This window comes from Canis lupus, chromosome 3 (assembly GCF_011100685.1).
Source record: "Canis lupus familiaris isolate Mischka breed German Shepherd chromosome 3, alternate assembly UU_Cfam_GSD_1.0, whole genome shotgun sequence".
Taxonomy (NCBI): Eukaryota; Metazoa; Chordata; class Mammalia; order Carnivora; family Canidae; genus Canis; species Canis lupus.
This window is the reverse complement of record NC_049224.1, coordinates 66,448,088-66,473,456: the sequence shown is the minus strand read 5'-3', so window position 1 is coordinate 66,473,456 and position 25,369 is coordinate 66,448,088. Positions and strand designations below refer to the sequence as shown.

Below are 25,369 nucleotides of genomic sequence, written 5' to 3'. Positions count from 1 at the left end.
GGCCCCGGATTGAGAATCACTGATCTAAGATGACAAATTGAACCAAGCACACTATAAATTACATTGATGCTGAGGCCATTTCTCTTTGCCTATTTTATGAATAGATTCCACTGAAAACAATATTTATAATGATTGTTTTAGGAATGTCCCTTATCTTGCTATGCACATGAGAGAGTTTATCAGAAAAGAATTGTAATAACAATAGCAGAAATGTTTTTTGACTGATGTAAGAATAGAACTTTATTAATAGGCTGTTAGGATACTATGGAATAGCCAGTTCTGGCTGGAGAACTAGGGGCAGAAGGTGGCCCAGAACAAGGAAGGCTAGGCCACCAGAACCCAGCCAAATGCATGCTCACCATGAATTTGACCCTACACTGCTGCTATTGTCCAGAAATGCTGGACATCCCTGTTTAGTCCCTCCTGTGGTCATCTTGGGTACTGCTATCCTTGCATACAGAAATTTCTACCATCATTGTCCCCAGAATGCAATAGCTGAGGGTCCTGCTTCTTTATATTCCTTTTTCCCAGTTCAGAATTAGTGTCCTATACATTTGCTTATTTGAGACATGTGCCAAGTCCTGAGACATAAGAGAAGCTAGAAAAGTGTGATCTGGCCTTTTGACTTTTTTTTTTTTTTAAGATTTTATTTATTTATTTATTCATGAGATAGAGAGAGGCAGAGACATAGGCAGAGGGAGAAGCAGGCTTTCTGCAAGGAGCCCAATGTGGGATTAGATCCTGGATCCCAGGATCATGACCTGGTCCAAAGGCAGACACTCAACCACTGAACCACCCAGGCATCCCTGGTCTTTTGACTTCTAAGGTGGGAGGCAGGTTCTGCTTTTCAACAAGACCATATGGTGGGAAACTCACTGAGCATAAGAAAGGGGCTTAGATTCCAGAAAGCCCCAAAGCAAGTCATATGCACTAATCAGGAGATAAAATATGGCAATGATCAAAAATGTTCACAGTGGAATGGAGCCAGTGGTAGATTCTTCTCATGTGTTGAAGGACTAAACATTTGATGTGATATGGTATATTTATCCCTTTCCAAGAGGCACTAGGTAGTCTTTTCATCTGAAAATAACATTCCACAAACGTAGCTTCACTGTCCCTGCCTTTCTTTCCCTTGGCTGTGTCTGGGCAGACATGGTAAGAGAGTGGGTACAGTGGTTCTGTGAATATTCAGTAAGCCCTGGATGAGCCCTGCAAGGCCCATTTCCTTGATGCTATCCCCCAAGGGATATTGAGATGGCTCCTGAACTTGGACTGGCACATGATGTTCCAGCTGCCAAAGTGTGGCAATGTTTGCTGGATCTCCAATTTGACCTCATTGCATTTCAATGTGTAAACTCGCCCTCAGTGGGCCAGGCTGCATGACAAATAGGCAGCGCCTTCATGGATAATTCAAGCTCCAGTAGTTTCTCAGCTCAGATGGAATAGCACTGGCTTTGCTAGAGTGGAAAATAGATTATAAACTGCAAACTCATTTATTCTACAAATGTTTGCTGTACTTAGAGAAAGCAGTTTTCCATAATTTTCTTCATTTCCTTCTAGAGTCAAATTGGCTCCCTTTGAACATTTCCTAGTAAAATAGCTCCAGTGAATGTTAGGCCTGGAGATGATGGCAGATCTGTGCTTTGTCTCTATTAGCAGAGTAGGGACTTAACTTTTTCATGCCTCATTCTTCATTTGAAAGATGCTAACCACAGTTTATTCAGAATTACCTAGGTTACGTTGGGGTGACAATTAGGCCCTGAATTTCAGTCACTTAACATCACAAAATGTTACTTCCCACTCATATGACATGTCCAACATGTTTTGCCAAGGGATTTAGTTTTATATCACTCCAAGTCACAAATATCCATAGAGCACTACATGTGGACAGGGGACTGATGCCCAGATTCAACTCAGACTGAACAGAGATATAGGGACTTTCTGGAGGAGGTGAGGCCTGACAGAGGATTACAAAGATGAGAAGAGGTTATCTAGGTTTTGCTTAACTTTCCTTCAGTAAAGTACCAATGCAAGAAAGAATAGGGTGTATGCAGAGCAACAACATTGCTAATCATGAAATCAGAGACACAAGCACTGGGTGATATGTTATATGTTGGCAAATTGAACTCCAATAAAAGAAAAAAAAGAAAGAAAGAAAGAAGAAAGAAAGAAAGAAAGAAAGAAAGAAAGAAAGAAAGAAAGAAAGAAAGAAGAAGAAAAAGAAAGAAAGAAAGAAAGAAAGAAAGAAAGAAAGAAAGAAAGAAAGAAAGAAAGAAAGGAAGAGAAATTAGAGACACAGAGAGGAAGGAGTCAAATTTTGGAAAATCCATGACATCTTATAGTGTTGTGATCTTGCCTTGTATACAATGGGGAGTCTTTGAAGGAGTTTAAATGGAAGTATGAAATGGCCAGATGGTTTCTTCTGAAAAAGTCAGTTTGGCAGCACTGTGGGAGTGGATTTAGCTGGCAAAAGATTGATAGATTTTCATAATCCAGGGTGGAGAAATGAGTAAGAAAACTAGTAAGAGTGGATAAGAGAGGAAGGATACAAGAAATATTTGGAAGTATAAGGGTAGGACTTATTTAGTGGTTTATGGAATAGAGAGTGATAAAGGGAAAGAGATAAAGCTCCTTGGTTTTTAATTTGATCACTGTATGGACAATGGCCCTAAATTTGCCCCAAATTTTGTCACTCAAGGAAGAAGTCTAGGACTACTATATGTTTTGTAAGACACCAGCAGACAGGTGGCAGTAGAAATCTCTGAAGTGGATAAGTCATCCTTTTAGAAATATGAATACTGAGGGGATCAGCATCCTAAGGATAAAACTTCAGGGAGCACCTCCACTTGAGGGGTGCAAAGTGCAAGATGAAGGAGACAATTCAGTAAACTGGAAGAGACCTATCATAGAAGTATGAAAACCACCAAGAGTTTGATGGGTCAAGGACATCATGGGATTAGATTATCTAAAGAACATAGGTCATCCAATGATATGAAATGCAGTAGAATAATCCATGAAAGTAAAGGCAGAAATGTATCCATTATATATATATATATATATTTTATATACATATAATATATCCATATATATAATATAATGTATAATATATACATTTATTTATTTGTTTGTTTGTTTATTACTTTTCTTTTAGTTTCAGAGGTAGAGTTTAGTGATTACATATAACACCCAGCACTCATTACATCAAGTGCCCTTCCTACTGCCCATCACTCAGTTACCCTATCCTCCCAACCCACCTCTCCTACCAATCCTCAGTTTGTTTACTATGATTAAGAGAATCTCTTATGGTTTGTCTCCCTCTCTGATTTTGTCTTATTTTTTTCCCTCCCCTATGATCCTCTGTGTTGTTTCTTAAATTTGACATATGAGTAAAATCATAATGATTATTGTCTTTCTCTGAAAGACTTATTTTGCTTAGCATATTACCCTCTAGTTTCATCCACATCATTGCAAATAATAAGACTTCTTTTTTTGGTGGCTGAGTAATATTCCATTGTATATGTATATACCAAATCTTCTGGAAAATTGTATGGAGCTTCCTTAAAACATTAAACACAGAGTTACCCTTTGACCCAAAAATTGTACTACTAGGTATTTACCCGAAGGATATAATCAGTGATCTTAAGGGGTACCTGCACCCCGATGGTTATAGCAACAATGTCCACAATAGCCAAAATATGGAAAAAGCCCAGATGTCTGTTGATAGATGAGTGAATAAAGAGGATGTGGTATCTGTTACATTTAATAGCGATAATGTAATTGATCCTTTTAGTCTGCATCAATTACAGTAGACTAAATAAACAAATATTTATTCATTTTTTTTTGAACCACCAAATATGTCTGAAGCAGGTACCATGTAGCAGGCTCTAGGATTAGTAGTGAGAATCAGGGTGAATAGAAATATATAGTCATGTCCTTGTAGAGCTTGAAGTTGAGTGCAGGATATAGACAATAGTCCCACACAACAATATATCATTAAATGTTGTTAAGCATTATGAAGATAAATATTTAGAAACAGATTTGAAGTGAGTATGTATTCTTCTTCTAAGATTGTAATGAAGGATAGATGTAGAGACTTGACTGTACTATAGGTGTGGTACAACCTGATTGTCAAGGAAGGGTTTAGGATGAAAAAGATCTCAGCGAGTTTATAGACTAAAGAAACAAAAATACACAGGAGTAAAGACATAGGAAACAGAGGCAATAATTAACAGATCAAAGTCTGGAAGAAGCAAAGGAGCTCCGTGCTTTCTTTAGAGGATTCAGCTTTGTTTAAGAGGACAGCTGCCCCTCTGAAAGGAGAAAGACAAGCTGAAAAGGAGAATGTAAAATTTGTCTGGTGGGGCTGAAGTAGGAATCAAGTCTATCTGATGAGGGTGGGGCAGGTTGCATTTAAGTAGAAACAGAGCTTTGGAAAAAAAAGAAAAATGAGTATTTAAAAGCAAAGAGGCTGTTAGTTTTTTAAAAGAAGCAGATAGCTTGCTGATGCATGGAGGCTGAACTTAGTTGGCAACCTCTGATTCATAGACAAGGTCATGTGTTCATTACACTTGGGTTCATAACAAGGCAACATATGCCAGTATCTCTTATAGTTGAGTTGTGGACCATGTGACTGAATTCTGGAAAATAGAAAGTGGACAGAAGTAATGTAAATTGCTTCCAGCCTTGGGAATTATGCTACATGACTCTCTAGCCCTTGAAGAACACAAGTTCCAGATGTTGGGTTCCTGAATCAACCATCAGGAAAGGCAGCCTCCAGGAAGAGCTACACTTATTCAGTTGCACTATCATGTGGGAAACTTCTTTTTGGCTTAAATCACTGAGATTTATTGGTGTATTGTTATTGTCACATAATCTAGCCTATCCTAATATAACCACTGTTAAGATGTTGTATTAATTTACTCATAATATATTCATCCAATCATTATTATTTTTAGTATGATTATTATTATTTGCTTTATAGTTATCAATTCTATTATTTTCAAAGATTTATTTATTTGAGAGAGAGAGAGTGTGAACAGGGGGAGGAGCAGAGGGAAAGAGGAAGGAGACTCTGCTTAGCATAGAGCCTAGTGCAGAAGGTAGCAGGGTGGTACATCTCAAGACCCTGAGATCATGACCTGAGCTGAAACCAAGAGTCAGACATTTAATTGACTGAGCCACTCAGGTGTCCATATTGTAGTTGTTTTTAATCAGGAAAGTATTTAACAAGACGCTATTGTGCTTACTACTTACAATGTCTTGATATTTCTTTTAGAAAACAATGGATAAAGGTGTGATGTGTAGGATTTGGGCAAAGACAAAAACTGTTAAGATTCTATACTCCACTATTTAGACCCATTTCCCAACCTATTTCTTTATTTTCAAGAGCAAATTGTTCCTCTCTACATGTTCATCAGAACATAGGTCTCCTCAAAGAGGCAGGTATTGATTGGCAAAGACAATAAAAGAAAATAGTTTTTTCTTGAAATAAATAACTATAATTCTTGATTGTGTCCAATGGGATAGAATATGTAATATGAGGTCTTTCAGAATCTGAGAGTCCAAGGTCATAGGACTTCGAGGCTATCTACTTTTTGTCCTTGTTTTCTTTATACACAAGGGCTTTCCCTACTGTTCTTTTCTTTCCTGTATGAAATTCTCGAGATTGTTTATCCTCCCTTCCACCACAGCTGGGGCTTTCCACCCTTCTCAGTGCAGATAAAAGCATGCTGATAGGTGTATAACATGTAGGTTAGTGGCCAAGCAAATGAGTATTTGAAACCCTTTTCTGAAATTTTTCCCCCGTGATTTTGAAGACATTCCCAAACGTAATAGCTTTATAATCTTTGTAATCTTGGAAAATGATTTAACCTTTTTAAGTCTCATTTCCTCATCTATAGAATGAATATTCTCATTCCCATCCCCAGTGGAAGTAAAAGTTATATTAAATGAAATTTGTAACACATTTTGTACGGATTTTAGTCTTAAAGATTACTTATAATTACGAAAAAGTTAGTTGTTACATCTGAGTGCCTAATAATAGATGATGAAGATTTTTTTGGATCTGTTCTTAGAGATTGTCTGTAATCCTTTAAAGAGTGCTGTCAAAAGGAATTTTTTGTGATGATGGAAGTATTCTACACCCATGTGGCTCAATAGGAGAGGCACCAGAATGTGCATGTGGCTACCAAGTGCTTCAAATGTGGCTAGACAACTGAGGAAGTGATTTTTAATGTTATTTAACTTCAAATTACTTACATATCAATAACTATACATGGTTAGTGACAACTATATTGGCCAACACAGCCTCAGAGTGATGATCAAAACAGATGTCCTCTTCCTTTTACAAAATAGAAAATGGTGTCAGAAATGTGAGGTAAGTTGTTTAGAGTTATTCAGCTAGCAAATAAATGAGCGAGGATAGAAGTCTACCCATTCCTTGTCTATGCTTTTGTCTCTTCACCTTATTGTTTCTGAGAACATTTATGAATACCTCAATTCCCTTTGTGCATTTATTTTGAGCAGCTTCCCTTCCCTGAGACCATAACCATAGGTGATGCTATGAGGTCAGTCCCAATGTGGGACTTGAACTCATGATCCTGAGATCAAGACCTGGGCTAAACTCAAGAATCAGATGCTTAACTGACTGAGCCACCCAGGCACCCCTATATATCCTATTCTTAAGGCTTCAATTTACTCTCCCATGCATTCTAGGTCAACATATTTTACCTATCTACATCCAATCCAACCCTTGCTGAGTTCTATGTCCATAAATCAAATTATTAGTAGACATCTCTTCAAAAGTTCAAGTGTCTAAAAGAAAACTCATTATCTTTTGCGCTATCAGAAAACAATCTCACTTTCCATCTAGTTTCCCAAGCTTGAAATTTGGGAAAGATTCTGACCTTTACTTTCTTTCCTATATCTACATTCAAATCCAAATTTCATAAATCTCCTCTCCATTCTGAATTTCCACCTTAGTCTAGATTACCATCATCATTCTTCATCTGGACTATTGCAGCCATCTATCAACTTTATTTTTTTCTCCTCCAATATGTTCTCCACATTGTTTTTAGAATGATTCTTTAAAGCAAAATTGAACATGTCATTCTTTCCATAAAATACTAAAACAACTTCCTATTGCCCTATTGTTGACCAGTCTAAAATTGCACCCTGAAATCTATCTTCTCTCTTTCATGACAGCTTTGTCTCTTTTCTCCTATGTGTACTCCAATTCTAGACACCCACAGATATTTGATTTTCTCTATCACAGGTTGACTCTAATTTCCTAAGTCCCATTCACTTCTAAAAGAAGACCACTCTTAATACTTGTTTCAGCAGGAATATCACAAAACTCAATAATGCTAGGCTCCTAATTCTGGAGGAAGCCTACCAATTTGTCTATCTTCCTTTATTCCATGATGCATGGTTGATGAGATCAGGTACTCCTTTTCTGAAATCAAACACAAAAAGGACCCAGAGTCTGGTGCTCTGGCTGTGAGGAGACATAGAGATATCCTTGACCCAGGCAGTACTCAGTTTCTCAGAGATAAGTTTGAAAGTTATCACTCAAAATGGCACCTGACCACTTACTTACTGGACAAATTAAATTAAACATGGAACCTTCAAATGGTAGCTAGAAAAGAAAAAGTAATGATGCTAGTAACTGGCTGGGTTTCAGGTAGAAGATAAAAATCTGGCTTTGGCTACTGATATTAGCATTGGTAATATTGGTTGGTATAGAAAAGAGGAACTATAGATAGCTAAAGGAGAGAAGAGACTAGTAGACAAATGTGTCCTTGACTCTTATCTCCCAGCTAAACTATTCTCTTATCTCTTGAATCATCTCCATGATAATCAAGGCAGTGAAAACATATATCAGAATTCAAAGTTTTTTACTACACCGTATTGTTCTCCATCAGGTAAGGGTCTTAACAAGTTTTTTCTGTCCACTGTAAGTATATCCTATTATTGATCTTGGCAGAGAAATGCCACCAAAAGAGCTAAAAAAACAGATTAGGTACAATAAATTTAAACCAGTTTAGATGGACTAGCATTATAAAAAACAAGTTTCTTTTATTCTGTAATCTGTGCCTTCTGGAAGTCTGCAACCACTTTAAACAGACATCACGGCACCCCAGTGTTTATAGCAGCAATGTCCACAATAGGCAAACTATGGAAGGAGCCATGATGTCCTTCAACAGATGAATGGATAAAGAAGATATATATATATATATATATATATATATATATATATATATATATATATATACAATGTAATATTACTCAGCCATCAGAAAGACGAATACCCACCATTTGCTTTGACACGGTTGGAACTGGAGGGTATTATGCTGAGTGAAGTAAGTCAATCGGAGAAGAACAATCATCATATGGTTTCACTCATACAGGAAATATATGAAATAGTGAAAGGGATTATAAGAGAAAGGAGGGGAACTGAGTGGGGAAAAATTAGAGATGGAGACAAACCATGAGAGACTCCTAACTCTGGGAAATGAACAAAGGGTTGTGGAAGGGAAGGTGGGCTGGGAGTTGGGGTAACTGGGTGATGGACACTAAGGAGGGCACTTGATGGGATGAGCACTGGGTGTTATATGTTGGTAAATTGAACTTCAATAAAAACAAAACCAAAACAAATAAAATTTTAATTTAAAAAATAATAAAATGATAAAAAAAGACATAGCTAACAAGCAGGATATAACTGAAGAATGGCATGTAAGAGAATCTTCTCTTGAAACTAGATAAACTGGGATCCCTGGGTGGCGCAGCGGTTTGGCGCCTGCCTTTGGCCCAGGGCGCGATCCTGGAGACCCGGGATCGAATCCCACATCGGGCTCCCGGTGCATGGAGCCTGCTTCTCCCTCGGCCTGTGTCTCTGTCTCTCTCTCTCTCTCTGTGACTATCATAAATAAATAAAAATTGAAAAAAAATTAAAAAAAAAAGAAACTAGATAAACTATGACTTAAGAATGTTTGAGCTTGTCATAGTAATCAGGAGATGGACTTGTAGGAGCTATCTGTATTTGTAGGAAGGGCCTTGAACAGTCACCTGAAGACAGAGCGAGAATGACAAGCATGGTAGGTGTCTTTGCCTTATGCCAACCCCATGAACACCTCCCTGAGATCTCTGGAAAGGCAGTATATAGTACAGTGGTTATAAATACAGGCTTTGCAGTCAGACTGCCTGTGTATCAAATTTGGCACCTAGTAATTTTCTGGTTGCAAATTCTGGGGCAAATGGTTTGTACCTTCTGAGTTTTATTCCTTGTCCATTAGAAGGAGAAAACATATCATAAGTGCATTGTAAGATTGAAACAAAGCCTTCCATGTTTAGAATGTAGCACAGAGCTTACAACAGAGTATGCACATAAGGCACATTAGCCATTAGTATTAGGGGTTATGGGGAGAGAAGCTTTAAGCACAAACCAAAGATGTGATTCCCAAGAGAATCTCTAAGAGGCAGAGGGGCGGTGGTGACTCCTTTAATACTAAAGTGTGACATTGTGTGGGTGGAAGATTTTCAACACCTACTTCTGGGGACATAGCTGAATTCTTCTATCACTGGGTGACATCATCAGAAATACCACGAGAAGCTACTCCCTGAAGGTAGACATTGATGTTCTCTCAGAGAGACCTGTCCACATTGGCAGGGATGAGCATTCTGAACTATTTGTGGGCAGATAACACTAGGAAAGGGGAAGAGGAGAAGGATGCAGATTCATATGAGCATTCTCTCTTGATTTCCTGGTGGATTTGGGGGTCATTATCAATCCTGAGTAAGCCACGATGACTAGAATCAAAGGAATTTGAATTGTTATTAAAGTGACTCCGTTTATCCCCATACGTGAGAGGTTTCAAAAACAAGGGCCAGAAAACAAGTGGTACATAATTTAGCATGTTGCAATGCCCACTCTACCAGATTATGCAGTGTTTCCAGATGAGATTTCTGAATTAGATGTCTGCTTATTCCCTGCCTCAAAACCTCCATAACTTAACAAATTCCTCTCAATGTAGCCCCAACCCTACCTTTTCAGCTTTATATTGTGACACTTCCCCCAAACAGTTTATGAATTAGCCACATGTATCCACAATGCAATTCTGGGGAACTGCCTTGCTCTTGTGCATCTCTTTTGAAGGTCTTTGCATATGCTAGGCTTTCTTTTGAGAGTCCTTTGTGTCTTCCCAAGCTTTAGATTTCAATACAGGAGAGACTCACTACAGGAAGACTTAGTGTCTTTCCAAGCTTTAGATTTCAATATAGGAGAGACTCAACAGAAACAAATTATTTCTGCCAACTCCTTTGACCTTCACTCCAATGCAGTTGGATCAGGAACTGTCTCCCTTGTCCCCATCCATTACATGTACAAACTATGTAATACTTGGAAGTTAGCTCCTTGTGAACAAGTTATTTGCATGTTTATGAGCTCCGTCTCAGGAACATTGCATTTGCTATTTCTTCTACTAAAATGGCATTTCTCCAGATGCTCCATATGGTTGCCTCCTTCTCACCATGCAGATATCAGGTCAATTGTTAACTTTTATAGAGAGGTCTTTTGCAGTTTAAAATAAAGCAGACAGGCCCCACACCCAGTCACTCCCAGGCACTCTCTACTGCTCTCTCTCACACTACCTTATTTTACCTGTACCTAATACCATCTTATTTATTTGGTTACAATTTATTGTCTTTCTGTCATCAGAAAGTGTCTTGAGAGTAGTGATCATCAGGTTTATTTATTGCTGCATCTCTAGCACCTTGACAATGGCTAATGCACAATAACTGCTCAATAAACATTTGTTGACTGTCATCCCTACTAGACAGTGAATCTTTAGGACAGAAGCTGTGCCTTTGCATACTGAGCACCTAATACAAGGCTTGTCACATCTGATGTGCTAAAATATATATTGATCAAATGCATGACATTTTTAATTAGCCAATCAAGAACTGGTTGTGCACTGGGAGGTCAACAAGGCAAGCAATTCTGTGGAGTGTAATTACTGAGGAGGGTGTCCAGTAGAGACTGGCCAGAAGAAAGCAAGGAATTGATTAAGATACCAAAGAAAGGAAACCTGGTGCCTTGCATATAGTACAAGCTCAACATATGTTCAGAACATTGACTTAACAAAATGGGTTTTATACTTCAATGCTAATTCACTTTTTAAAAAATACCATTTGAAACCTGTCATAGAATCACCTGCTGCTTCATTCAAGTGTGTGTGGGGGGGTGAGTTGCTCTGTGACAGGTGTCCGACAACATGCTAATAGCCAAATCTATTCAATGCACAACGTTGACTTTAAGGAATGCTTTCTTTTTCTTTTTCACCCCACCCCCACTTCATAAAAAGAATGCCACTCTCCTGAGAGCATCACAATGGCAGTCCACAAATGAACCCTCTTCCTTTGAGAGAGACTAACTGTAGGGGAAAAGATAATTACTTAGTTCCTTTATCTCCAAATTATTTGTAATAAAATCTGAAATCACACCACAAGGTCTTTCATGAGGATGTCATAAATTAAGATGCATCGGCGTATCTGGTGCATCTGTTCCAATCTCTGGCCCTTTGTCTTCTGCAAAGAGCACACCAACCTCAATACCCAGCAGACAGCATTTACGCAAATGATGTCGTGGTCTATAGCATTAATATTCAGTGATTGTCTGTCATAGACACCTTACTGTACATCTGTTATGCAAATGTATGTTAATTCCGACTCCCTGACAGCTGCCTAGCTTCCCTCCCTAAAATGATCTTTTCCATTTTGAAGTTTGCAATCTGTTCCCAAAAATGTTAATCCAACAATTAGCTGAAATTGCTAAACAGAAATTGTACATGTTCAGTCTAAAATAGAAGGTAGCATTTTAAAATAGATGGTGAACCTTCTTCCCACGTCGTTTATTTCATATGTGCTTGCACACAGTGTAAACATTGATCTCCCCACAGCTTGGCTTGGGGCAAGTGGTGGGTTTACCTACCCCAATCCTAGGAGTTCAACAAGAAAGAATGGTATCATCATTCCTGTCATTCAAAGTACTTTGTCCTCAAATATGCTTTCAGAGACACACAGCATTTCTCTCTCTCTCTGAAACTTCTGTTTTCCCCACCAAAATGATTAGCATAAAGCACTTGGATATTAATAAGTGACAACACAAAAACATAAAGTGACAAATGATTGGGGAAAGAGATCTAAGAGAACGTCCCATGAGACACAAAACACAGTAGACAGTCTCTCTGTACATTTTAGATGGATGTTAAATAGAAGATGCTTCCCTACTTAATAACTTCATTCATTCTGAGGAATAAGTGAAGGACTTTGGAACAATAATAGAAATATCCGTCAAGACCTCAAAAGGGATTATTGTGCTTAAGAGAAGTTAAGAATTATGAAAGATTAATATAATGAGATAAGAGAAACTACATTGAACATTAAGTGAAAATCAAGACCAAAGAACGTATATGTGCTAGTCACCATGTTGGCCATGTGAGTTGATGTTCAACAACATTCTTGGGAGGTGGGTATCATTATAGAGCTCATTTTAATAATGAGGATCTGAGCAAAGAGTGATTTCTGCAAGTCTATAAAGTTTCCATGACCCTCATCCAGTACCTTTTCCAGGTCTCTATAATGAGGAAGAACACAAGTAAAATGGAGAACTATGTGTGCAGTGAAGTAGAAGTCAAAGGCTTCTGCTTTAATGGGGCTATTTCTGACTTTTCTAAATAGAAGTCTTAGCCTTCTGGAAAATCTAAAAGTCCATCTAAGGAAAATGAACTTGAGTCTGCTCTGCTTGAGATCTTGAGGACAAGTTTCTTCAAGGATACTACAGATAGGGATCCTCTCCAACCACAGGAGTCCATTTTTAAAATGATGGTGCTAAACCAGATGAATTCCAGGGTTCCATTCTAGTCTAACATTTTTAATCTGCATTTATTTCTGGATTAGTAATGAGACAATGAGTGAATAAAATACATTATCTTGGCTATATGATACATCTTCACTGATTTTCAGTGATTCTATCATTAAGATGGATATGGTAAGACACTCATTAGTTCCACAGGAATCTTTTATTGCTATTATTATTTTAAGAGATTCCAAGATTTTTAAATGTTATAAATTTTATTTCCATGTCATTCTAATAAACTTGATTTTAGAGTCTATAATAAGCAGTTATAATTTATTTAAATGCTCTCACTTGAGAAGGATAGGGTAGCAAAATCTCACAAATTATTGTGAAGGACTAAATGCTGCTCTGTGCAAATTAATCTAGATGCTGAATTTTAGTAAACTAATATATATATAGAAAACTCACTATAAGGCACATCCAAATGAGTTCTATTATTATATATATGGAAACGGGGACATAAAAAGTTTAAGTATATTGTCCAAGTTTATTCTGCTGGTAAGCAGGATGGCTGAGATTTGACCCTAGACCAAATCTCTTACCTCCTTTTTGTGTTGCCACCCTATAAGCTATCTTCTCAATTTTCTTTCAAAAAAGAAAAAAATAAAACAAATTGTCAAATGTATCTTCCAAATATTAGATGGAGTGATATAGTGTGTGTGTGTGTGTGTGTGTGTGTGTGTGTTATCTTGACCCAGTTTGGAGGTCCTAACTGGAAGCTGATCAATTGTTTCCATTGAATATCCAGTTCAGAACCCCATCCTCTTCCTTTGTTAGGCCATGATATATCTACCTTAATTGCCCTAGGGCCATTTACCAGACAACCAACGGCAGCCCTTAGGCCCCAGAGTCGCTGAAATTATTTACATTATTTACCTTAGCCACTGCTAAGCCAGCTTGCCTTGCCTGTTCCTTCCTGCAGGAGCCACAGAACAAGAGCTTACTCACAGTTCTCTCCGCCTTGTGAATAGCCCTGGTGCCTCCCCATGTGGTCCTTCACTCTGTGCTGTGTTCCCTCCAAGGCATGATGAATATAATAGAACTGTAAACTTCTTTTCGATTTCTCTCTCTTCATCTACATCTAGCTTCACCATATGTCACTCAAGGTGATATGGTTAAAATGGGTGGTAGGAGGTTTAGAGATAACTTTATTCACTGCAACTCAGTCAGAATCTCCAAGAAATGGCCACATCTGGCCTCATGCGCAGTGAAGAACACCCACTCCCCCAGCCTTATTTTGCTTATTTATAAAGAGATGGCAATAATTTCTATCTCAAAAGAGTTGGTGTGAGATTTCTTTTTTAAAAATATTTTATTTATTTATTCATGAGAGACACAGAGAGAGAGAGAGGCAGAAACATAGGCAGAGGGAGAAGCAGGCTCCCTGAAGGGAGCCCCATGTGGGACTTGATCCTTGGGATCATGCCCTGAGCTGAAGGTAGATGCTCAACCACTGAGCTACTCAAATAAAAGCATATATTTGTGTGAGATTTCAATGAAAGAATACATGCTACAAAAGCTTACAATATGCTTAGGTATGTTAAGTGTTCAAAAAGCATGCCTAAAGAAAGGAAGAGGGACACATATTCTGTCTCAAAAACTATAATTACATGTGTGTGTATATATATATATGTGTATATATATATATATATATATATATATATATATATATATTTGCTTTGTACTTTACAGAAAATTTTCCCAGCTATTATTTCATTTGTTCCACCAAACTTTTTGCTGAAGGGAAGCACTGCTCCAATGAAGTCCATTTTCATAGGTAGGGAAACTGAGGCATAAGATAATTGTATTGTCTGAGATCTCTTGCTGGAACAACAACAACAAAACACCTCATATTTGCTCAATAAAAAGTGCAGGGGTTATCCAAGCCATGCTGTCTCCTTGGTGAAAGTCAGAGGCACTGGTTGGTAGATAAAACTCTTGCAGGGGTTAAATAAACAAGATCAAGATCTCAGTTCTGTATTTCTATTAGAAATTGATGTCTCCTCCTTTCACTTTTGCAACAATTCATGACATTGAAATGATTATATTTATCATTTGTATCTTGTTTTTCTGTTTGACCTGAATAAATTATTTCTTGAGACATATATTTTCTGATCTGCCCTGTTAGGGGTTTGGAGCGGCTTTTTGTTTTCTGGTCATTTAACTCCTACTATGCTTTAGGTTTTTGACCAAAGTTGTAATAGAAACTAAATAATCAGATGATACACAAAGTGCATGGTATTGATAGTTGGACTTTTGTTTCATGATTCAAGGCTCCATATAAGGAATGTAGAATGTAGTTTGGAGCTGGACTCTATTCCCTTATACCTAATCCTTAGTATATAGAATTACGAAGGTCCCAAATGAGGCAACAGAGATCTGCCTTTATGAAGAGGAAAATTCTAGGTCAATTTACTACCAGCAAGGACGAAGACAACATGCAGATATTGATATGTAAGTCCCACTAGTAAAACATAATTCAGTAAATGTCCCACATTGACAGATTAGTGCCTTTATATCACTTTTAAGAAGCTTTTAATGGAAGAGTGTAGAGAGATAAAAGCATGGGGAGAAGAGCAGAGCTTCTCTCTAGAAGATATGAGGGGAAGGTCTCTGTTTCCTATATTCACAAAAAACTTCCAAGGCAGACAAAGTGGAATTGTTATGTTATTCCCATTTTAATTTATAGGTGAAAGAAATTTAGACTTAGAGCAATTTTGTGACTCGCCTAGAAAATTTCTGTTGGAAAGAGTCACAGCCAAGCCTCAAAGCCAATTTTTCTGACTCTCGCTTCCCAGACTCTTTCTACTTCCCCAGATGGTGTCTGTGGGTTGGGCTCTCACTTTCAAGCTTCACTGGCCCTGGATGATGGACGAGGATTTGCTCTGGGCATCTGGGCCCAGGTTGAGGTATAGGTGCCAGACTCACTGTGGGTCTTCTAGACACTCTTTCTGCAGTTCAATGGATTCCCCCCCCATTCACTGCCTGTAATGGAATTATGATTTATCACAGAAACAAAGAACAAAGTATATGTTCTCAATGAAGGAGCTCTCAGAGGGCAAGATGTGTGGTAATCTGAGTTCAGACTCTTTTAAATTAGTACTATTTATTTTCTACTTTTTTATGATAGCCTTGCCACAATTTAATCTGATATGTTTTTAGTGACTTTCCATTAATCATTCAATGTAAAGCTTTAAATTAACTTGGTTTTATTAATTTATTTATTTATTTTAACTTGGTTTTAATAGAAACAATAGAAGTAGCTTGAAAAAACTTATTCTCATGAGAGGAATTTGGGGTGGGATTCATACATTTTTGAAAGAGTTGGCTACACTATTGTCCAGGAGAGCATGCTTCACCAAGGCAACGGTGACAATGAAGAGCGACTGCCTCACAAAACAAGCTTCAATGAGTTGATGCCTGTGAAAGAATATGAATGGTTGAAGGCAAAATTGTAATAAACGTGGGAGAGAATGAGGACAAATCAGCAAGTTGCAACTGGGCCTAAGAATGGTGGTTCCTCTATGCAGATTTCTCTCTTGCACTGCTTAGGAGGCTAGAGCTACAGACATGCAGACCACTAACTAGTTGTGTCATTCATGCATGCCAGGTACCAATGAGTGCTACTGAGGTCCAATGACTGAGCATTCAGTAAGATCAAATCTTGGGCCACTGGACAGAGTGGAGTGAGAGTGCTCTGTCAGGAGCCCCTTTCTTACTTTAGGTTATATCAGGAAGGAAATCACTATCATAGATTGAAAAAATCTGTGGCGACTTCCTGAGAAAATTCATGGCTGTGGCTATGAAGCACAGGTAGAAATGACTGAGATTAGGGAATTGATGAATGGTACTTTAGGTAATTATAAAGAAGTCAAACAAGGACACTGTACCACATGTCTTATGGAGAACCACTAAACACAACTGTGGTAGTGCTCGTGGAAAGCTTTTCTCCCCTCTCCCAAATCCTTTCTGTGCAAACTCAGCTTTTAATTTACTGTTTATCCCCCAGCTCTCCATGGAATATAAATAAACATGAGTGACTCACAGGACTGTTTTTTTTTTTTTTTTTTAATGTAAGAGATTGCCATGGAGAATAAAATGAACACTTAAAGCACTGGGAGGTGATGTTGGCATTTTAGAGTTTTTATGCGAATTGACAAGGGCCTAATTCATGCCATGTTCCTATTTTTCAAAACACACTTTGTTATCAAAAAGGCAAATAAATGTGCCCCCCACCCCAAGTGATCTGGAAAGAAAAGAAGGATATATCAAGATCCCCTGCCAATCCTACGTCTTATTCTTTTGACTCAGGGAGTGTGGATTCTTGATAAATAAACTCACTACTATTCAAAAGAAAAATTTCTTCAGAGATTGTTCCTGGAGGTCCTGAGGAGCTGAGTTATTGCTCTGTTCAAAAATGATCAATAGGGAGTTTGGTGGCACAGTTGGTCAAGCAACCATCTCTGGGTTTCAGCTCAGGTCATGATCTCAAAGTCATGGGATCAAGGCTTGAGTGTGGCACCATGCTCAGTGTGGAGTCTGCTTGAGTTTCTCTCTCCCTCTGCCTCTCACTTCAGCTCCCTCTCTCTCTCTCTCTCTCTCTAAAATAAATAAATCTTAAACACACATAAACAGACAGACAGACACACACACACACACACACACACACACACCAACATGGTCAATAGTTTTAAACAAGTCACAGCAGAAACATTTGAGCCTACAGAAAATTGGGAAATTGAGAGAACACATTAGAAGATTCAGCCTTCACGTCTCATGCTTCCTACTACTCTCATGCCACCTTCTGTGCACCTGGAAGCCATTTTCAGCCCCTTTCCTCCTATAAAACTGAATTGTTAAGAAAAGAAATAAATCAGTAAGCTTGCTGATTTTTTTCCTCTTAAAGATGTTTTTATTTGAATTTGGCACTTACAAACAAGTGGGAAAAGTATTTTTCAGCGAACACAATTGATCCCAGAACTCCTGATATCATAGTGCTTACCTCAGTAGCTCTTCTTGGAAGAATGTTTGAGGTGTGCTTTTGCCTAAAGCATATATTTTAAATTATGCAGCTGGGGGGGACTATACCTATGGTTCAAAGTTTATTAACCAGGGAGTTGAGAAGAAGAGATATCATGCCAATAATCGCAATAATAGCTACCAGGACTGAATACCTTCTCTGTGCCAGATGAATTATATACAACACTTCTATCAAGGCTTTCCCAAAATGTGCTCTGAGGACTATCGGATATTAATAAATATTACAAGGCAGTCTTTGTCCTTGGAGAATGGGTCTTTGTTAAGGAGAATACTATGTGGAAAGTGTAATAGTTTCCCTTCCTTCTGACAAAGCCACAGGAGGATCTTTCTCAGATCCTCACTGTTAGAACTTGTTGATCTCCTTGGAGGGAGAACTCAGGATTGTGGGTTTCCCTCTAATTCTAAGAGTTAGAAGGAGTCTAATTCTCAAGAGTTTCTTTCTCATATTAATCCACACTTAGCTCTAGAAATTAATCAAAATCATTATTTAAGTTTCTTTACCAGTTTATAGCTCCATTTCATAGTGGCTTCTGCTTCAGACAAGGAAGTCTCAGCTGTGAGTCTCCAAATTTGTCTGTCTCTCTAAATTTTAGCGGTAATAGTGTGACCTCTGTTAATGATGGATTCACAAATAGTCATTGATATTCCGTTTGTTCAGGTTTTTCTTCTAAAGATAGAAGTGACAATTTTCAAAGTTCTTTACATGTTGAAATTGAATTCAGAAGTTAATTTTTTCAAAGATACTTGAATTTTTAAAAATTCTTTCAAAGATATTTCCACTGAATATAGAATTCAGGGATAACATTTTTTTTTCTCTTATTATTTTAAACGTGTCATTCCATTGCCTTCCTTCTTACATTGATTTCTAATGAGAAGTCTGTTGTAACTCTTAACAAATGTTTTTCTTTCAGTAATTTTTTTTGTTTTAACTGCCTTCAAGGTTTTTCTTTGTCCTTGAATTTCAGCAAAAACAATAGAAACCAAGTGTAGTTTTATTGCTACTGATTCTGCTTTATGTTCTCTGACCTTGGATTTGTGGTTTGGTGTCTGCTACTAATTTTGGAAAATTCTGAATTATTATTTCTTCAAATATTTATTCTCCTTTTCCTTCATCATTCCAAAACCAAATACCATTTTATGTTGTCCCTCATCTCCTTAATGTTCTGCTCTGTTTTGTTTTGCTTTGTTTTCACTCTTTCTTTTCCCTCTTTATATTTTAACTTGAGTGATTTCTATTAATTTATTTTAACCTGACTGGTTCTTTACTGTCTGTGGAGTTTACTGGTAAGCTCATTGGAAGCATTCTCCATATCTGTTACTGTGATTTCTGTTTTTATGTTTAGTTTAACAATTTATTATTTTTTTTCTTATGGCTTCTATCTGTCATGACACTACTTATTTGATCTTGTATTTTGCCCTCTATTTTTTTCTAATAGGGGCTTTGACACACTATTAATAATTATTTTAAATCTCCTCTCTGATAATATCAACATCTGTGAATATGTGTGAGTCTTATCCTGATGCTTGCTTTGTCCCTTCAGACTGTGTTTATTCAGCTTCTATGTATGCTTCATAGATTTTGTTGTTGTTGAGTTTTTGATTGTTTGATTGTTTTATTTGGTTTCTATTGTTGTTGTTATTGTTGTTAAAAGCCTGGAATATTGTATAGAACGGTGGGTACTAGTATTAATAATTTTTATACTTGGAGATAATCATGCCTTTTCTTCTTGCAGTCTTTTGATGTGGTGATTTGTGCTAATATACTTAGGAATTGGACTGGGTTTAAAGTTTTTCTCAACTTGGTTTTGGGTCTACCCCATGACCCTGGATTTTCCATTTACTTTGCTCTCCAGAGAAAATTCTTTTGTACTCTCTTTGCTTCATCCCAATGTTATTTTCACTCAATGTTTGTTAGCATGTGGGAGGGAGTCCTGGGGGCATTCTCTGGTGTTCTAATTAAAACTTAGTCTTAGGCACTGTGAACCTGAGCCTTGAGGGTATGGACTTTAAAAAAAAAAATGTTTATTCTTTTTAAATATTTGATTTATTTATTTATTTATTTATTTATTTATTTGTTTATGAGAAACACAGAGAGAGAGGAAGAGAGACAGACAGAGGGAGAAGCGGGCTCCTTGCAGGGAGCCTGATGTGGGACTCGATCCTGGACCAGGATCACACCCTGAACCGAAGGCTGATGCTCAATCAGTGAGCCACCCAGGCGTCCTGAGGGTATGGGCTTTTTATGTGTCCTTGCCTTCCTCCAGATGCCATACTGGGTTTTGCATTTATTCTTCCTCATTTATCAGGCATGGGGTTTGGTTTTCTGTTCTTAACTACGAGCTGTAGTTAAAATTTGGTTACTTTTCCATATGCAAGTCAAGTGTTTTGTTTCACAGGGGAGATAGTGGGTTGGCAACCAGGCAAAGCTTTAGCAGTAACTCATTCCTCTCTCCTCATTGTGAAAATTTTCTTGGGATTTTCCCACATCTTCCTTATGAGTACTTGATGGAAAATCCTGGAGTATATGAATATTCCTCTCTCCGTGGCCCAAAGCAATTTCATAGTCTTTCACTAATCTATTCTTAGCTGTGAGCAATTCATTATAATTTTCTGGTTTGTCCTTCTTATTAGCTTGTATGGCATTCAGTATCAATGTCCCAGGTAAGTAAGAGCTTAAGTCTTACATTTCATTACTGATGTCCGTCTCTCTCCATGTTTTAGGTTATTTGTCCTTGTGATCTCAGTTCTCTGATAAATTTTGTAAAAACTTGTTTGGTTAGCAATTTTCTTATTAAAAGAGTGGGAAAGATGTCCATTCTAGCTATTTTTATGAACTGAAACTGCCGGCCATTCACATTTGACTTAATTTTCACCCTAAAATTTGACTGTTTTGTTCTCTATTCAATCTATCCAGTTTTATTCCCTTGCCCATAGGATGGCTAGCCAGTCTCCTAATCCCAACCCTTGGTTCCCAACATGCTTCAACTCATCCCCGAGGTAGAATAAAAATATTCTGATTTCTGAGGGTCTATTTTTGTTTTGCCATCTATTATTTCTATATTTCCATTGCTCACCTTGCTTTCTAGGTTACAAATTTATAATTCCATAAATTTTGTGTACTTACTGTATTCCAAGAATCAAGACAAAGCAGAGGGCAGAAATCATAAATTAAGTTGATACAGTTCTCACTCCTAAGGAAGCCATATTTTAAACAATAATACAATGTATACATACACCTGAAACAGAGAACTTACTATGCAAGCTTCAAATGACAGAACAAAGATGTTATAGGACCCAAGTTTTATAGGTGTACAACAAACAAATTATGTGCTTTTAAATATATATGTGCATTTAAAGTAAATATACACAATATGTCATGAATATATGGCATGTTATGTATTTATTTAAAATTGTATGTATTTTTTGCATGTCTGTTCATGTAGTTAATATTTTTCTTATCTGTTCCATGTAAGGGTACTAGTGAGATATCTGAGACTACTTTGGGGCTGGGGGAATCTGAACCATAAACAAACTGGACACTCTGTACTTAGAATAAAGTTATTTTAAAAAATATTTTTATTTATTTATTCATGAGAGACACAGAAAGAGAGAGGCAGAGACATAGGCAGAGGGAGAAGCAAGCTCCATGCAGGGAGCCGGATGCAGGACTCAATCCCAGAACTCCAGGATCATTCCCTGAGCCAAAAGCAGACATGCTCAACCATTGAGCCACCCAGGCATCCCAGAATAAAGTTATTTTGAAATATAGCCACAATTATGTGAGAGAATTTTGGAGCAGGAGAGAAACTCAGAACACTGGACCTTTAAAACTAGTTTGAAAGTGTACTCTAGAATGGTTTTCATTTCTTTGAAAATGCAAATGAGATGAGAGAAAGGAGAACAGGCATTTGATTTCCTAAGCAGCTCCTCCCAAAGAAAGGAGAACATTTCTGGCAGTCTAGCTAGGTTATTCTTAGGAATTCTCTCTGGAACCAGGCTGGAGATATTGCTGGCAATAAGAATGATACAATATTACTGCTACAGGATCAGAGCTGCACAGGGACACATATTTCCATCAGAATTTAGTAGCACCAAGCCCTGCATACCTTGTACATGACTACTGGCATTCATAGAATAAGTCTTCTTCCTAGGAATACATACTATCTTCACAGTAATGGTTATATGTAAAAAGAAGGAAAGAAATGGATTCTGGTAGGAACACTAAACCATGCATAATCACATTAATAAAAGGATACAAAATTAACATCTCAAACTTGTTATCAAATATTAAATCTCCATATTGGGTACATTGTCCATTATCCTGTCTAGTTCTCTATATGTTAAAATTTTTTGTTATAAAGATGGAGAATCCAGACCTCTTTCTGGTTTTTGATCCTGCAAATATATGTAGGGCAGGTTTTCTGGTGAGTTATGAATTGGCATGAAGAAAGTACATGCTCATATAAACACGTGCAAATACCCTGATTCGTGATTAGATCAAATGTCCACTCTAGTTAGCCCAAAATATAAGATCCTATCAGCAATGATGTGGCCACACAGGGCAGGAACAGATGTAGCACTAATTCACATGAATTTCCATGGTTCCCAGAGTCCCTATAGAGGGTACCAAAGCTGTGTCACTCTCTTACTAGCTTGGATATTAAAAACATGTATGTTAAAGTTCAATTCTTATCACATTATTGTCCTTTTTGTATATGACTTTACATTGTGATTATAAAAATACTTCAGGTAACATTTTATGCGCTTCTTTTTAAGAGATGTTCTCTAAAGTTGAGCTTTCCTCATCCATCTAAAACCATGTTCTGAGTCTACAAGTTTAGATCCTTATTCAGGAGATAAAACTGTACCAGTCTCCAATGTCCTAGAATAATTTTACCTCCAAGTTTTTAGTGGTTTGGGAAACTCCTTTTAGAACCTTTTAAACTAAAAGTTAACAGGGAAAGTCTTAAACTTTTTCCCAAGAAATCTTGGATGATAAATTGAGTAAATGATGGTGTCATCTGACATTTGTGGAGGATTAGGTTTGGCAAGGAAGAACTTAAAAATTATGTTTTGGTCATATGTTTGAGAAGACTACTTAACATCGAAGGAAAGATTTCAAGTATACAGTTAGAGATATCCAGTGATGTGTGGAAACAAATACTTCTGGTTCAAAAGAGCTAATCACAATGGTATCTGGAAAACTGGCCATGCTTTGGGTATTTTTGCACCATTCATTTAATGCTACAAATCAGTGTTTTTTGTAATCTAGAGAGAAGGTAGGAATACAAGATTCAGAGAGTTCCAATGAAGCACAACAGGGATATGAAACCAAAATATGACTTGATCGGTTTATGAGTAGTATTTAAATTGGATGAGTTTACCTTGGGAGCAAACGTAGAGAGAGAAAAGATAAGTTTCAGAAGTGAACATCTGAATCTCTCAGCATTCAGACATTGGAAAGTTGGGAACATGCTATGTTGAAAGTGAAGAGAGTATATTTGTACACATAACTGTGTCTAATCCTGGTGAAAAGTTGCATAAATTAGTAGTTGAAAATCAACTGTTTGTTTTTGGCAGTGTGGAGTCATTGGTGACATTGATTACAATAGTCACATTGGTAGAATAGACTGGTGGCTTCACTGAAATATGTTCAAAAGATAGTGATGGTTTTCTCCTCCCTCAATTCACTTTACTCTTCCAAATTTTCTCTAATGCATAGGCTTGCTAGTCTCTCTGATTAATTAGGTAATTACCTATTCATTTTTCTTATTTTATTCATTGATTTTTGCACTATATTTAAAACATTCCACTTCGTAATGTGAGAAAGATATTATTAAAGTATGACACATTTAAGCAATATGAACTCTTGTTATGGTCCCATGGGAAAAAATAGCTGAGATAAAGCTTCAGCATACTCTGCTTCCTCTAGACTAGACTTGCAAACAACATAAATGTGTGTATATATGGCAAATTTGTTAGAGCGGGTTTTCAACTTGGATGTTGAGTTTCTTGATAAAGGGTTTTTGCTAATTGTTACAACAAATATTTAGATAATGAAAGCTCAGATAGTGAGGGAGACACATAAAACAAATGAAGATAACAATAACGTTTCATGTTTGAAAATATTTTTAATGGAGACAAGGCAATATAGTGGCAATGTAGATGTTTAAACTTTGCATGTTTAGTCCCAAAGGGAAAGGATTTAGCTAGACTTCTAATCTAGCTTGCTTCTGAGAACGTAAACCAGATAATCTATGTGACTTGCTTTGTGCAGTTCAATATAAAGAACGGAGTCACTTGAATGTCTCACTCTAAAGGACATTTATTTCTTTCAATATATAGAATCATCATATGTGAAGCCCAAAAGTATTATAGAGATTATCTAGATCCAAAACCGTATTCTTCAGAAGAAGAAATGAATGCATGCAGAGAAGAAATGGATTGCCCCAAGGTCAGCTAATGATATTGTTGAAATTGGAATCTATGCCTCCCTAACTTTAAAACCAGTTCTCTGTCCACTAAAATAGAATACATGGAAGATGGTGTGACTCCAGAGGACATGTAATTGAATTCTGAGATGCTGTCAAATATTAAGAATGAATAGTTGCAAGCTCTTCATTGAACAATGACAAAGACACTCATCTTACTTTTCCTCTGAGAAATATCAGACTAGAGACTGGTTTTGCAAGTTTAGCTTCTAAGATACAAACTCCCGGAACATATAATCTTTTCTTTTACCTCTCTAAGCTGGTCTAATGCCTAGAGCTTGCATTAAGTTTATAGCTACTCTTCTCTGTTAATTTGATAAAGAATAATATCTATTTTATCCTGAAATGTTTTTGTCTTCTAGGACATTTTGCTTACACTTACCAATACAATTTGATTTTGTGGGTGAGATTCGCTGAGACTTGGGTTATTAAAGGTTTATTTCCTGGGGTAAGAAAAGATTTTCCCCTTCCTTTAATGAGTGTGGTTGCGATTATCTAAGTAGTTTTAGAAGTTAAGATCGCTGATGTATCTGAGAGAAGCCAGCAATCATCTGTGTGTTTCAACCTTCAGTTCTTTGGCTCATAGCCCATTCTGTGTTTTCCCCAGATTTTGGTCAGCTTTAGGTAAAATATACTGTATGATTTTGGAGTCATGATAAACTTATTCTTTTTGAATATGATTTGTGATGTTACTGACTCTTTGTCTTAAAAGGGCTATGAATTTTACCATTTAATTGCTTTTTATATGTATATTTCATTACTTTTTAGATGTATATTTTGTATACTATTTAATTACTTTTTATATGTAAAATATACATTTTAGATGTATATTTGTATTTATGCATACACTATGTGAATGTGTAACCCATTCATGTAGTATATATACACCTATAGAAGTATATACTGAAAAGTTTTCTTCCTACAT

General features: G+C 37.0%; 1 long non-coding RNA gene across 2 annotated transcripts in view; it reads left to right on the top strand.

The window, feature by feature from the left end:
- Positions 1-25,151, top strand: part of LOC111095266 — a 93,102-nt gene extending 67,951 nt beyond the window's left edge. For both annotated transcript variants that reach the window (XR_005357226.1, XR_005357225.1), the window contains one exon: positions 24,299-25,151. This is a non-coding gene — a long non-coding RNA (uncharacterized LOC111095266). The remainder of the gene's footprint in view (positions 1-24,298) is intronic.
- The last annotated feature ends 218 nt before the right edge of the window (positions 25,152-25,369 follow it).